This window comes from the organism of the source record quoted next, unplaced genomic scaffold, assembly GCF_019419815.1.
Source record: "Pyrus x bretschneideri cultivar Hongxiangsu unplaced genomic scaffold, Pyrus_bretschneideri_v1 Contig1, whole genome shotgun sequence".
Lineage (NCBI taxonomy): Eukaryota > Viridiplantae > Streptophyta > Magnoliopsida > Rosales > Rosaceae > Pyrus > Pyrus x bretschneideri.
This window is the reverse complement of record NW_025999390.1, coordinates 11,976,049-11,987,665: the sequence shown is the minus strand read 5'-3', so window position 1 is coordinate 11,987,665 and position 11,617 is coordinate 11,976,049. Positions and strand designations below refer to the sequence as shown.

Genomic DNA, 11,617 nt, shown 5'->3' with positions numbered 1-11,617 from the left:
CTATCCTTTTTTTTCTGTACGTATTCCCTCTTATTCAGTGAGATATCGTACTTGAACTAAAAAAAATAGATGATGAATGTAACAATATTCCTTAATATATAAATGGACGGTCACGAGTAATATTCACTAACACCCGTGGGCTGCGGGCAAACAAAACTTACCATGCATTTTTGTTTTGGTGACCAAAAGGGTTCGAAGAAAATAGAGATAAAAGATTTGAAATCGCTTTTTGTTTTACATTTTCAAAGGTGATGTATAAGGAAAATGGTGATTAAACTAGGAATAAAAATGGTGAATATGTTGCGCTAATCGACAGGTTTAACTCAGTCTAGTAAATACCAAGAACTATAAAAATAACACCAATTTGTCCCCTTCAAATAAAATTTTTTGTTGGACTAGAATGCATCATATTGAGTCATTCAAAAGTTCACATCATTGTTCGGGTCAATACTGTCTTTATCCCAAATGAATCTGTACATACTTCAAGGTTTGTTTATGTTCAACGCACATCAATCAAAGTTAAAATAACAAAGAAAAGAAAAGAGAAAGATATCATGGTATAATTAAATTATTAATTAATTATTTAATTGATTTTGATTTAATTAAACATGAATGAACGGCGGGTGAACATGAAGCTAGCTAATTAAGCCAGACCAAATTAATTACCTAATCTGCACCCACATTCCCACGCTAGGCACACCACGATAGACCACAAAAACCAGGTAGTACCCTGGAGGAGCGAACACGCTCGAAGGCGGCGCCACCGCTTGAAGCATGTAAACATCCGGTGCCACATCCTTCAGGTCATTCTTTCCCAGAATAAGCAACCTCTGATTCATCGAGTACCCGTGAGTCGTGAAAGGCGGCGCGTACATTGTCAACTTGATGTCTGCCTTGGTCACGGGTTTGTCTTGGAGCTGAAACTGGACGTTGAATGGCTGGCCGTACTTCAACTTGATGCCGGAGTTCTGGACCATGATGGCAGGGCGGTGGACAGCCAATGCCGGGTCCAGGTAAGGTGGCGAGAAGTGCTCGACTCTCAGCTCGGTTGGGTACTTGGCCTTGAAGTCATAGCCTGGGTTGGTGTTGCTGCCTGCTACAAGGATTTTTCCATTAGGGAGGAGTGCGGAGGTTGAGTGGTACATTCTTGCAATCTGGGTCGGTTGCAGGTTCCTGAATCGGGTTCCTGGTTTGTTGTTGGGACTGTAGAGCACAGGAGTGAAGTTGGGCTGCTCTGCCAGAAACCATGCTGACGCACCTGTTGAAAAAAATTAGGGTTACAAATTGCTGTATTTTTTGCACCACTAATTATTATCGTTCTTTTGTCATTTATGTTACTTGACACAATAGAAATTTTAGAATATCTTCCTTAGTTTTGGATTAGATTTTGATGATCGCTCTTAGGGTACAAGTAAATTGGTATAAGGACTACATGTATGTTTAGGGTTTTTTGAGACTGCTTCTGGAAAAATGAAAGGATCTTTAGCTCATACAAGCAGTCTCCTCAATTGCGATTTCAAAAAACACTTAAATTTTAATAAATTTTGAAAATGATTCTAAGATCATCTCCAACCCTTGGGAATAAAGTTTAAAAATTTAAGTTAAAAATTTTTAAATCATAACCCAGAAACTGTTTTTCTCCTCCAATTCTTACGGCTTTAAAATTTTAGCACGAGATTATTAAATAATGATTTTAGTCTCTTTTTTTTTGTCGGTAACTTTTTTAAAAATAAAATTATGTAGATTATCCTAATTTATTTTTACGAACATTTTAATCTAAAAATATTTAAATTCTTATAAGTAATAAAAATCATACAAATGCATAGGTATTTATAAAGTTTCAAGTTAAATTTGATTAAGACGTTAGATTTAATTTTGGGCCGTCATTTTTTTTTTTTTTACCATTAAATTTGAACTCATCTGATCATAACCGTTAGATTAGAAGTAAAAAACAAAAAAAAAATTTTAAATATGACAGTTTGGTGGGTTCAAAATAATTTAAATCAAACTTAAATCCTAAGGAGAATTTAGAAGTGATTCCAGAATCCAAACAAGCCAATATTATCAGAATAACTTACCGCTAATCAAATAGACATAAATCAAAATCTAATTTAACATCCGAACTTAATCAAGAAAACCATTTTAATTACCAAGCCTAGGGAAAATAAAGTTCAGAAAAACCTTTACGAGATTGAGGCAAGGCAAGCATATACCTTGTTGGGCACCGTTAATAATCAAGAGGTCTCCGGTGGGGAGAATAAGCATATCTCCCATGACACGGCGAGAGGGCATGTTTTCCTTAACCCACTTAGGATTAGGGTCTGTAATCCTAAGCCTGGCACAATCTTGCAAGGCTGGAAGGAACTTCTGCTTGCCGGCAAGCCCATAAGCCTCGGGTTTCGCACCACCGCAAACAATGACCTCAGCCGGGATGAGCTGAGGGTTGGGGACACTGAGGTCAATCGGCAGCAGGGCTGACATCCCTGATGCTGGGTAGTTTCGCGATCCACCACCCAACACCTGGAACTCTTTGATGACTTCGTTGGTCTGAGGGTTGAGCAGGACGGAGCGGCGGTTGGCGAGGATGAAGAGGTTGCCATCTGTCGAAACGTGGACGAAAGGGTAGAGGTTGTTTTCGTCTAGGTCGGTGGTTTCGTCGAGCAGTGGGAAGAAGATGGCTTGCTTGTTGACTTGTCCTTCCGGTGGAACGTACTCAAAGCTGTATGACTTGCGGCCACCGGCTATAAAGAATCTACCGTCAGGTAGGGTTACTTGTGTTGCATACCTATGATTTAAACAACAAAAATCTTAATTAACACAAGTTTATAAATAAACGTTTGTTTGAAAATCTTTATTTAAATTAATGTATATGTACCATCTTGGTTCGGCCAACACGTTGGGGAGATCCCTAAAGTCACACGTGGGGCATGCGTCGAAGTATCTAACAGCTCTAGTTCCATCCATCCAACCACCGGTGCTTATAAAGTTACCGTCAGCCGTCAGCCCTCCTGATGAGCACCATGGGTCTGTAACGACCTGTTTATAGATCACCACCGTCACTGTAGCCCGTAATTGGAAATAGATTCGTAAAACATGAAAAACTCAACCGTATTTTTGAACATTCGCATGCAAATGTGCATGGACTGTATATCAACGTAAGCATGCGAACAGTCATGGAATGTATAGCAACATAAGCATGCAAACATTCATGGACGGTATAGCAACATAAAATGCTTATACATGATCAAGATTCACAATTAACAAACGTAAACATTTATATGACACCGACATAAGTTTGATAAGAGCGTTATTCATGTTGTAATATATGCATAAATTTGAACAACATATGATCCGAACCTTGAGTGGCCTGACTGCATTAGTTTCAACGTCATATTCAACTGCATGAGACCAACAATCTGTTAGCTCCACGCCCTTGTCATTCTTGTAGGGCACGCATTGTCCATTAGGCAATTTGAGGTTGGAAATATGGAAGGCAGAGGCGTCGTACATCATGATCTTGTTGTTGGGGAGCAAATTCAAATGCATGGCCGATACGCCTGAGTCCAATTGAACAACTTCCCACGCCCCTGTGAACTGGGTTGGGAAGTCGGGCTGTGTAGGTGCATCCGCTGCTGGCTTGCCAGGCTGAGGATCACCGCCCACTGGCTTGCCAGGCTTGGGATCACCGCCCACTGGCTTGCCAGGCTTGGGATCACCACCCACTGGCTTGCCGAGCTTCGGAATACCGCGGAGCTCTTGTCTATCTTTAAGATCAGCAGCAGGCTCTCCCCTACCGGCAGTAGGACCATCACGGCGCTCTGGCCTATCAGCCCTTGGATCGAAGCCTTCAATAGTAGCAAAAGCCGGGCCCTCACCTATGTTGCCGCCATTGCCACTATGTCGACCGAAACCCAAGGGGTTGAAGAAAGGGATTTGAGGAAAACGAGGAAATGAGGAAATGAGGAAAATGAATTTGTGCATCAATCCCATTAATTATGAAGAGGAGAGGGAGAAAAAAGAAAAGCTTGTTGTCCAAGGCAGCCATTGAAGAGCTCAAAATTTCTCCAATGGCTCTTTATATGCTTGCTTTGTGCTTCTTTGTTTTGCTTCCCTGCTTTAACTCTCCATCTCTCCTTTTTATACATTGTAAGTATCGCCACCAATACGTTATGGCCTTATGCAAAAATAGCAATGTAGTTGTTAAATCTTGTTTGCAAGAACGCCTAATCGTACGTAGCTAGCTACTAATCATTTTTATCGGCTGTCACTATTTCCTCATTTTGTATCATCGCTTAATTTTGAATTTAATTCAAATGCACCAGTTCATTAATTTAGGGGTGTTAATGGCTGTGGTGATCCTATTTCTAGCAGTTCCACCGACAGACAGGCAACAAGCAATTGATGTTTTTGCAGTGACTGTTAAATTTTGGTAATCACCCCTTAAACCCATCGTAAAGCAATTTCCGAAACATATTAGTTGCCTTTGAATATCTCGCATCTTTTTTCCTGTTACATAACTTTCATTACATGTACACTTTTTTATCAAGTAACGATATTCATTCATTAAACTTCAACCGTACAACAAATTTATCTTTGATAGAAAACGACATGTACATTTAATTATTAGGTGAGCCTAGAAAAATGGATCCCAATTTGTTTTTTGACAGCATTTTTTTTTCTGTTCTTTTTTAATCAGAGAGACCTTCATTAAACAGACGTTTAACTTGGAGAACCCTCCCCTCCACACATGAAAAGTATATATCTCACTCTTTCGAGCATAATTAATTAATGATGAATTTTGTTTTTTGAATTTATGTATAATATTTGTTTAGTGTATAATGGACCACCTCTATATCTCTCTCGCCTGTAAGTGTCATATTGAACCAATCTTTACCCACTACTAAGAGGAATTATTGACCCAAAAGAAAGTACTGACAGGAACATAATTAGTTTTTGTCTTATGATTAAACTTAATTTGTTTCTCTCTCTCTAAGAGTCAGCTAATTCCAATTAGTTAAAGCACGTAGTTTTGGGACAGTTTATGGTTACAATGACATTCCGTACATTTTAACAAAGGCATCAACAAATCAGAAGAGTTCTACTCGATCTTCAGTCTTCGCTTTCTTGTTTTACTTCGATGTTTTTGTTTATGAACGAACGGAGGGAGATTACCTATCAGACTTCTAGAAGCTGCTAATTTTTAGATATTGTTAGTAAGATTCAGTAAATAATTCTTAATTAATTCATTAGGAAGCTTCGCTTCTTGAACTCAATTAGCTATGTGTGTGTAGGAATTTTTTTGTGGGGGAGCAGAAACATGCTACTTGATACACACCCCACGTTTCCCTTCCCCTTTCTCTAATTCCAAAAATTCTCTTACTAGAGAATCAAATTCAAGACCTGCAAAACGAGGATGAAAAATAATCTTTTTTCATCAACATTTTGTTCTTTTAATGGTTAAGGTTTAGGTTTCATGTAGATTTTGTTCTGCAATGAAGGATGTGAGTGACTTTAAGAGTTTGAAGACAAACAATCTTAGAATACATGTCGAAAATAATTTGGGGTGTATTTTGAAAAGATTTTTTTTTTTCAAGTTTATCCGGCATAAATAGTCATTTTATATTAGGTATATATATAAGTCTCTTAATAATAAATTTTATGTGTAGTGTATTCAACAATATATGGGGTGCTAATAAAAAAACCCTTCAATTATAGGTTGCTAAATGTCTTTAAAAACTAACCAAAAGAATTAAAACAAGCACACGAAAATTTTGAATGTGAATTGAGAGTGAGAGAAAAGGGAAATTCCACATGTCCTTGCCTATGACTAACTCATGGCTTTTCCTTTGCTTCAGGTTCTTTCTTCCTCACTTGACTTGGTTTGTGGTGCGCTGTTTTGATATGCTGTAGTCATTTATACCTCAACATCGGCGTCCACCCCATGTCGAAAGCGATAGCGGCTCCTCATGGCAGCAAGAGTCGCTTTTGGTCTTAGAGGTGGGCTTTTATTTTGGTGAGTGCATTTGCTTAGAGGAAGGGCTATTAAGGATAGTAATCCAATGACTATAAAGTGTGCCACTTGTCAAAGATCAGTTGAGTTAGTTAGGAAATTTTGTTAGAGTTAGTTACTATGACTTGCTGTGTAAGAAACGAATATATTGTAGTTATATAAAAGCATGCTTGTACTATCATAACAGCTTAATGAAAATACAATCTTCTTAGCTAAATCTCTCTCTCTATCTCTTCTCTCTTCTGTCTCTCTTTAGCACCTGATACACAATGGTTTACATGGTATCAGAGCTTGCAAAGCTAAGCGCTTGAAGTTCGATCTTGGTTGCTTCTGCTCACAGCAAAGAGTTGTTGTTTCTTTCTCTACATTTCTTGGAGCTTTGTGATTTCTCCGTTTCTTTCTTCTTCAACTGGTTCTTGATTGCACACGAAGTGCTTGACACAAGTCTTTAGTTGGTTTTTCTATACATATTTTCTGGTTTCTTGCAACAATGGTGACTGCTGCACAACTATAAATTATTCAATCTCCTATTAGCTCTCTGATTTCAACTGTATTAACGTCAGTGACAGTGAAGCTTGATGATACAAACTACTTGACTTGGAATTTTCAGATGCAACTTTTTCTTGAAGGGCATGATCTTATGGGGTTTGTTGATGGTTCATCCCCTTGCCCTCCTCGACTGCTCACACTTGCATCTAGCAAATTTAGGCAATTCTTTTTCCTCGGTTGAAAGTGATGAATTTAAGATTTGGAAGATGCACGATAGTGCGTCAATGCAATTACCCACAACTACTTTCTTATCTCCAGTTATTTCTTGTGTGATTGGAAGTATCAGTGCTGGTGATATGTGGACAAGATTGAAGGAACAATTCTCTACTGTTACTCGTACAAGTATTTTTCATCTCAAATTCGATCTTTAGAATATCAAGAAAGGGTCTTATTCGATTACAACATACCTGCAACAAATTAAAGAGGCTTAGGACTACTTAGCTGCTGCTGGTGTGCTGTTTGAGTATGATGACATTGTTATCCTTACTCTCAATGGTCTTCCTTCTGATTGTAACACTATTAGGTCCATTATTCGAGGTAGGGACAATATGATTTCAAATAAGAATTTAAGGGCTCAATTACTTGCTGAAGAAGCAATGATTGACAATGCTTAAGCTCCAACATTCCAAACTACAAAGGTGGTTGGTGCAAATGGGGGTCAATCTAAAGGGTCTTCCAATTTTGGGTCTTAATCTCAAGGTTCATCTTCTGGGGGTTCTTATAATCATCAAGGGAGTTCATCTGCATATAAGCCTTTCTTTAACAAGAATAGAGGCAAGGGTGAATTTCAATATGGATCAAGATTTGGAAATAATCCATTCTACAACAATGCAGCTCCTAGAATTCTTGGTACTTCACCACTAAGACAACAATACATCAATGCCACCTTGTCAGATTTGTGGTAAATATGGTCATCTTGCAGATACTTGTAGATTCAGGAATGTTGATTCTTCTGTAAACGATGGTTATCACAGTGCTCAATTTTGTCATTTCAAAATAATACCAACATCCAAAATAACACTTCTTCAATGATTGCAATGTATGTTTCTGAATCTGCACCACCTATAGAGTCTCAATCACTACAAGTTTGGCTCACAAACTTTAGAGCAATGAGCCACATAACAGCTGATTTGAACAATTTGTCCCTAGCTACACATTTTCCATCAAATGAGATGATTCAAACAGCAAGTGGAGAAGGTTTGCATGTCTCTCACAAGGGTTCTTCCATATTGCAGACTCCATTTCACAGTCTAAAATTAAATCCTATTCTATATGTCTCTAAAATATCACAGAACTTGCTCTTAGTACATATAATTTGTCTTGATAACAACTGTTTACTGATATTTGATGCATTTTGCTTTTGGATTCAGGACAAAGCCACGTGGAGAATTTTGTTCAAAGGTCTCTGCAATAATGGATTATACCCTATCCCAATTCCATCTAGTCAATCAAAGCAAGCTTTACAACTTGCAACATATATTGGGAAATAAGTAACCTCCAGTCTTTGGCATCACAGATTAGGTTATCCTTCCAATCTTGTTGTGTCTCAAATGCTTAAAAAGTCTCATATTTTCATAGTTTCTGATACAATACCTAGTCTGTGCTCAACTTATTTGGGTCACCAAATTACCATTTCAAAATGTTAAAAATAGGTATGTTACACTATTTGAAGTAGTGCATAGTGATGTATAGGGCCTTCCTCCTTGTCTGTATATTGAAGGGTTTAAATTCTATGTAACCTTGATAGATGAATGTACTAGATTTTGTTGGATTTTTCCAATTGTTAATAAAGCTGATGTTTGTAACACATTCATTAAGTTCTATTAGTTTGTGTTAAATCAATTTTGAGTTTCAATAAAGACATTGCAGAGTGATGGTAGGGGTGAGTATATAGGAAAACAGTTTCAAGCCTTCTTGGCAAAAATGAAACATCGCCATATTATTGAGAAAACCAACCCGATTGCAAATAGCTCATTTATCTGCAAATTTTTGGTCTTTTGCAGTTCAAACCTCAATATACCTTATAAATAGAATGTCATCTCAAATATTGAATAAAAAATCATCATTTGAAGCATTATGTGAATTTGCACTTGATGTACATCACTTAAAGATCTTTGGATGTTCATGTTACCCTGTTTTAAGACCTTTAAACACATCAAAGCTACAACCTAGAACCACCAAATGCATTTTTCTGGGATATGCATCGAAATACAAAGGGTATATATGTTATGAGGTTGCTAAAAAGATGGCTCATATATCTAGGCATGTAATATTTGATGAAGGAGAGTTTCCATACCAAACACTGAGTTTTGCAAATTATCAACCTAGAGATTCATCATCACTTACAATGTCAAATACATTAGCTACAATACCAAATTTGGAAAATGTCTTGATTATACCTCAGCCTAATATCTCTATTACTTCAACCTCTAGTGAGTTTAGTCTATCAAACATTGAAGGTTCATCTTATGCTTCATCTGTTTCTGTGTCATCTTTCCAGTATCATCACTTATGTCAATGCCATCCCAATCCATTATTGCAAATGAACATAATGTCTCAGATTCAAATCATGTGGTTCTTGAATTCCAACTTGAGAGCCTTCAAGTCATCTTACTAATTCCTCTACTGAATCTGCATCTAATGCAAACTAGATCAAAGAGTGGTATCGTCAAGAGAATGACAGCGTTATTTACTGTTCATAAGAATTGAGGTATTGATTTGACTACTGTGGAACCTGAAACTTACAAGTCTGCACTGAAAAGTTCAGTTTAGGTTAAGGCAATGAAAGAAGAACTTTCTGCATTACACTCTCAAGGTACATGGAGCTTAGTGCCTCTATCACATCACAAAAATCTTGTTGGATGTAAATGGGTGTTTAAAATCAAGAAAAATGCAGATGACTCAATTGGGAGATACAAGGCTACACTTGTTGTAAAAAGGTTTAGTTAAGAGGAAATGATTGATTGTGGAGAGACTTTCTGTCTAGTTGTTAAACCAACAACTGTTTGATTTTGTATTAGCATTAGCAGCTCACTATGGACAGTTATTAAGGCAGCTAGATGTAAAGAATGTTTTGTTGCATGACATATTGCAAGAAGAAGTCTACATGTCACAGCTTCCTGGTTTTGTTGATTCTCATCACTTAGATTACGTGTGCAAGTTACTCAAATCATTATATAGTTTAAAGCAAGCCCCAAAGGCTTGGAACGAGAAATTTACAAGCATTCTCCCATCTTTTGGCTTCATCTTAACTTATGTAGACTCTTCATTATTTGTCAAACAAACTAGCAGTTTAATAGTCATATTACTTTTCTATGTTGATGATATTATCTTCACTGTAATGCATCTTCAGCGATTAATGCAGTAATTGGTGCTTTGACACAAGAGTTTGAACTTAAAGACTTGGGGCAACTTCATTATTTTATGGGAATACATGTTATATCTCAATTTGATGGCTTATTTATGTCTAAAGCAAAGTATGTAAGGGATCTTCTTGCCAAGATAGAAATGGAAGATTCAAAATCATGTGCTACGCCATGCTTGCCTTATAACATATTGGTTTTTGATAATGGGAAACCTTATAATAAGCCAAGATCATATAGAAGCATATTTGGGGCATTGCAGTACCTAACATTTACTAGACATGATATTGCATTTGCAGTGCATCATGTATGTCAATTCATGCAAAATCCAATGAAATCACATTTCATTGCAGTAAAAAGGATACTTCGATATTCGAAAGGTACAATTAACTTGGGAGTCAAGTATATCAAAGGTGAATTAGATGTGAAAGCCTTTTCTGATGCAGATTAGCTGGTGATCCCAATGATAGAATATCAATAATAGGATTTGTGGTGTTTTTAGGTTTCAATCTATTAACATGGTCATCTAAAAAGCAGCAAATAGTTTCAAGATCTTCAACAGAGGCCAAGTATCGAGCCTTGTCATCCACCACTGCTGAATTGGATTATATCAAACATTTACTATCATTTTTGCAAGTTTCGATTCCCTATCAAATAGTTCTCTATTGTGATAACATCTCAGCCATTGCCTTGACTTGTAATCCTGTATTACACCAAAGAACAAAGCATATTGAGGTGGGCATTCAATTTGTTAGAAAAGGAGTGGCTAAAAAGCTGTTACACGTTCAATTTATTCCTTCTATAGAACAATATGCATATATCTCAACAAAAGGATTATCTGCACCTCTCTACCAAACTCACTGTCACAATCTCAGTCTTAGACTTCCCATCACTGAGCTTGAGGAGGGATGTTGAAGATAGTAATCCAATGACTATAGAGTGTGCCACTTGTCAAAGATCATCTGAGTTAGTTAGGGAATGTTGTTAGAGTTAGTTACTATGACTTACTGTGTAAGAAATGAATATATTGTAGTTGTATAAAAGCATGTTTGTACTGTCATAATAGCTTAATGAAAATACAATCTTTTTGGCTAAATCTCTCTCTATCTTTTATCTCTTCTCTCTCTAGCACCTGATAGACAATGGTTTACAAGGCTTCCGTTTGAGTTTCCTTGTAGTCTTTCTATAGGCAAGTTGTCTTAGTATGTTTTTGGTATAGATCTTTCGTCTTAGAGGAATGCTAGCTACCTTTTTTTTATTGTCAAGCTTTTATGTTTATTTCAAGCAATAAATCTTTACCAATGAACACCACCATCACGCCACCCCAGCCCCCTTCCAAATCCACGATTTATGCTCTTCCCAGTTCGTCGCTCCTAACCTCTTTTTCCCAATCCTGTCACCATCCCACTTCCTGATTTTGGGGGTGGCAGACATGTGGAAGTGACGACCTTTCGTCACGATTCATCTGATTACGATTTTTTTTTTGTTATATTGGTTTGGTGTTAGTGATTTGGGTGGGAAGATGAGTTTTTCAATATTTGATTTGTGTTGACTTCATTTGGTATTATTTGAAATTTTTTATTTTTTTTTCTTCTGCAATTCGGTTGAATAACATTAACAAGAGAAGCAAGAAAAAATAGATGGGCAAGATGAAGGGATCCAGTGTGAGGGAGAGCTAACTTTTCAAGTTTAACCT

General features: G+C 37.1%; 1 pseudogene; it reads right to left on the bottom strand.

Moving 5' to 3' along the window:
- Window positions 1-563: 563 nt before the first annotated feature.
- Window positions 564-4,045, bottom strand: LOC103943872 (annotated as a pseudogene).
- Window positions 4,046-11,617: the final 7,572 nt, after the last annotated feature.